At 38.2% G+C, this 4,580-nt stretch overlaps 1 long non-coding RNA gene across 1 annotated transcript; it reads left to right on the forward strand.

Annotated features, from left to right (window-relative positions):
• Positions 1-232: 232 nt before the first annotated feature.
• Positions 233-4,361, forward strand: LOC124393655. The gene is made up of 3 exons (XR_006927348.1): positions 233-482; positions 2,735-2,943; positions 3,886-4,361. It is a non-coding gene; the product is annotated as an uncharacterized LOC124393655 (long non-coding RNA).
• The last annotated feature ends 219 nt before the right edge of the window (positions 4,362-4,580 follow it).

A 4,580-nucleotide genomic window follows, 5' to 3' on the forward strand; every position in this document is an offset into this window, starting at 1 on the left:
TTTACTACATGTATTGGCGTATTTACAGAACCGAAAATGATCCATTCGTTTTTGCACTGCATTTCAGCATTAAGATTTTGGCTGCAACTTTTTTTTTGACAGCCTGAAAGCCTTTTTCGTGGCTTGGTTACAACATTTTGGTTTTAATAACAAATATGAACTTATTTTGGTGAGATTTTTTTGTGTTAAAAAAAAAAAAAAAAACCCGTCCGAAGTCATTCTGAGGTAAGTGAGTTTGAGTGACAGGTGAGGTCGTCACGTGACTGCGCCGTATTCCAAATAACAATTCTCACTGCGTTTGTTTTTTAATAAAGTATACACTTGTGCGGTATTTAGTATAATATTGTGGCGTTTGTAACACAGCCGTTATTAAATTGGAAAACAAACGGAGAAGGAAACGGTCACTTTCGGAGAAGTTTTAATTCCTTGGAAGAAACACAGAGGAGGAAAAAAGTGGGTGAAACGAGAAAAAAGATGTTAATGTAAGTTATTATAGTAATTTAAAGGTATGTTCACTCGAAAAAACATTTACATTTTGAATTATTTTGTCCGAAATGACGCTAAAGTCGTGCTAGGTGTTGTGGTTTAGCCTCAGTTCTTCCTGAGGTAATGATAAAAATTGTTCACTTCATGATGATATATAAAATTACCAGTCAAAGGTTTAAATACACATTTTTCTACATTGTACATTAATATTGAACACATCAAAACTATGAAAGAACACGTATGTAATTATGTACTAGAAAAAAAAAAGGTGTAAAACATTTAGCTTTATTGGCAGTTTGGCAACCTCGTGGCTCACAAGTACTTTAGTAACATTTCTTGCCTTATTAAAAAGTGCTTTAGATCAGCGGTCCACAACCTTTTTTGTGCCACGGACCGGTTTAATGTCAGACAATATTTTCACATACCGGCCTTTAAGGTGTGGCAGATAAATACAACAAAATAAAATGATACGATCATAAAAACTGGTATTTTCGAAATCTAATAATAAACGTAAATCCATTGTGTTGTTTTTTGTTCATTTTGCTTGCTTGTGGGTTTGTATTTAGCAGTAATGTATTACGTGTTAGCAGCCGGAGCCCCTTTCAGAAGGTAGCGGATGGAGGTAAGACATGTGACCATGGCAACATGACCTGCATCAAGAGTAAGTCATAGACAGATGTGGAGGAGAGAATCTGGGAATTTTCCAAAATAAAACATCATTCAGAATCAGATAATAAATAAAAACGAAAATAATGCAAGTTATGTATTCTTTCTGTGCGGCCCGGTACCAATTGACCCACGGACCGGTGCCAGTCTGTGGCCGGGGGGTTGGGGACCACTGCTTTCAATCCTCAGTTGTCTTGTGCAGAGGAAAGGGTGAGTACAGAGCCAGTAGCCCTATGAGTGCTGCTACAACTACTGTACAAATCCAACGTATGCCAAGAAAAGACATTATTACTTCAAGAAATGAAGGTCATCCAATCTGAAAATTCTCACAAATTTTAAATTGCCAAGTGCAGTCTCCGAATCCATCAAACACCATGATGGAACAGGTTCCCATGAGGCTCGTCCCAGAAGAGACAGACCAAGAGCTACCTCTGCTGCAGAGGATAAGTTTATTAGAATTACCAGCTTCAGAAACCACTGATTTACATAAAAGCTTCAGAGTTCAAGTGACAGTCATATTTCATCATCCACTTTTCAAAGAAGACTACGTGAGTAAGCTCTTCATGGTTGAGATCATTGCAGCAACGAAACCATTGCTTTGGAAGAACACCAACAGAAGAGACTTGCTTAGGCCTAGAAACAAAAGAAATGGACATTAGATCAGTGGGAACTGTCCTTTGGTTATAACAGTACTTTCAGTACTTCCTATGCTCTTTAGGTTTAGATTTAGGTTGTCTTTTATTGTGTGTGTGTAGGAACAGCTGTGTAGGAGGCTTAAAACTGGGTGAGCAACAGCCAAACTGCTACTAAGGTGAGGTTGTGGAAGACAGTTTAATGTCACAGGTCACGAAGCAGTTAACGTTTTTCAGGTCTTAACACATTTAAAATAGAATCTTTGTCATTCTTTAAATGACAAGATTATCTTAATTAACCTCTCACACCTAAAAGCTCATCATAAAACAGTGATAATTGTCTTTGATGCTGGTTATAATGAGACTCCACAAAATGTTCTCCAGTTGAAGGTGGTTTATGATAATGAGTATAATTGCTTGTAAGTTTCCTTATTTATTAAGTAAACTTTCTTGTGCTCATGCATTAAATCATGCAACTAAAGTGGCTTTTATCTACCTGGCAAATTTTATTCATACCCTGAGTGAGTGGTATTGATGTGGAAGGGAAATCAGCCTCATCTTGTGTTAAAAAAAAAAAAAGGGGGAACTTTTTCTTTTGTATTTGGGGAAATTTGACTAAATGGAAACACTTGAGCCGTGTACGTCCTCCTCGTCAACTTTTCCTTTATATCTGCTTTTTGTTTTTAGGCCAGGTACTTTCCACTATCAGCAAAAGATCACTGCAGCCAGTGTGAGGATGAGGATGACATGATTTAACTGTGTTTTGTAGTTTATAAGCCACATTTAGACTAAAAAAGCGTATGAGTAAAAACTAAGGTAGACTTTTTTATTTAAGGTAAGCTACGTGTACCTAATCCGAGTAAACAGCTATAGTGTGCAGATTCGAATCCTTAGAACCAAGTGTTAAACAGATCCTACACTTGGTGTCTTAACTGCTTCTGACATCCCAGTCACTAGGACAAAGCTTCGTCGTTCTCAGCTTCAACGAATCGTTCCTCGCCTCATTTGGAGTTAGACCTCACAGTCGGATGCTGTTTGTTAAACACGACTCATCCCAGTCTCTCCGCCGCTACCGGGCCTGCCGTTGCCATGACGACACTCGGTCGTCACAGTGTCTAGACGGCGGATGACACCTGACACCGCATCCCACTGGGCTGAGGTAGGTTGAGGACATCAAAAATCAATGTCTATCAAGCTCTATGGGTTTTTTTTTTTTTTTTTTTTTTGGAACATTATTATGGCAAGACCTTTCATTTCTAACTTAACCTTGTACCCACTGTGATCAGCCTTTATTTTAAGAACATTGTTAAACATTATCACGTTATGTGAAGATCGATCAGTCTCCCATTTTTTTTTTTTTTTTAGGGCAATTCTAAATATGATCTGATTTGCAAAAAGAAAAGAAAACAGTTCACTTGTGTGCTTACTTGTGCCTGCAAATTTGCTGATCCTGAACCATTGTGTATATTGCAGAAAAAGAAATCGCTATTCATTTCTTTTCCTTCTTTTTAAAGGGTTATTGGTGCTTGTGTACTAACGACTGGAACCAATTTTTAGATCAACCATTTAAAAAATAAATAATCCTGGTTTTGCCGAATAAGCTCAGTTGCTATGATTGCTGTTTTTTTAAGCACCATGTGATTGAAGGTGCTGTAAGATTTTGTGTGTGTGTTTTAAACCTCTGTAGATTCAGCATGGTTTCCAACAAATTGTGTCCCTAAAATAGTTTATAATACCGTCTACAGCAAAGTCATTACCCTTCTCTGGATGATAATTTATCATTTATCCCATTCCCTTGTGTTTGCCTTGGGCAGTCCGCAAGAAAAATAAGGTCTCCACAGGCATTTTTTATTTTTTTTTTACACTTTTGGTTAATGTGTGTTATTGGTCGAACAGGCAAACCTTGAGAATAGAACTTCCCCACTGTGCCTCCTCTTATAGAAAAAAAATCAGCTCAAATTGCTGTCAGCTCACTTAGAGCTTAACAACGCTTTCTGAAGGCTGCTCTACTTGGGGCTTGTTTTATAGTCGGCTAAAAGTTGGTATGAGGAGGGAAAAAAAGGTGTCCAGGCAGAATGCCATAGTCTGTTTTTTTTCACAGGAACACTGAGGACACTGAGGGAAGCTAAGGTTGCTTGTTCCAACCTGAACAGGAAGGGGAAGAACTAGGGGATCAGGTTGAAACCCAATAGGGGGGTTGGAGTGGGGGTCACTGGTCGAGGAGAGGCTCTCGAGGTGTCACTTCCACGGAGACACAGCTGGCCTGAACAAGATTCTCATCAGTGGACAAACAAGAGAAGCAAGCTGGTGTCAGCCTCGAGTCCCTTTTCAGCCATCTCACTTTTCGTTAATCATCAACTCTGTTGATAAGAAGCCGTTTTCTTACAATTATACACTAATGAATTTAGCTCCAGACAGTGCTGTTTGCAATTAGACTCGGAGAATGTCATGTAATTTCACCAGAAAAGCAAACATGCCATTGCTGGTGATCCCTTCAACCAGCTTTTTCATGTTTTTTATTGTTTATTTTTCTCTCAGTCTCTGCTCTGTGTTTCATAAACATTCTCCCATGTCTCATTTTTTTGTACGAGTAATAAATTTGTCCAGATTTTCTACAAAAACCTTTTTGAAGACCAAATACTACTACTATGCATACATTTTGTGTGGACAGCCAATATCTCCATTCTCTACTGATTAATGAGAAGAAGAAAAAAATCCCTTATGTAGGGACAGTGGTATAAATCTACATTTTCACCTTTTTAATTTCAATAGTTTCCTGGCTGTATGTCATTATTC

Source organism: Silurus meridionalis, chromosome 11 (genome assembly GCF_014805685.1).
Source record: "Silurus meridionalis isolate SWU-2019-XX chromosome 11, ASM1480568v1, whole genome shotgun sequence".
Lineage (NCBI taxonomy): Eukaryota > Metazoa > Chordata > Actinopteri > Siluriformes > Siluridae > Silurus > Silurus meridionalis.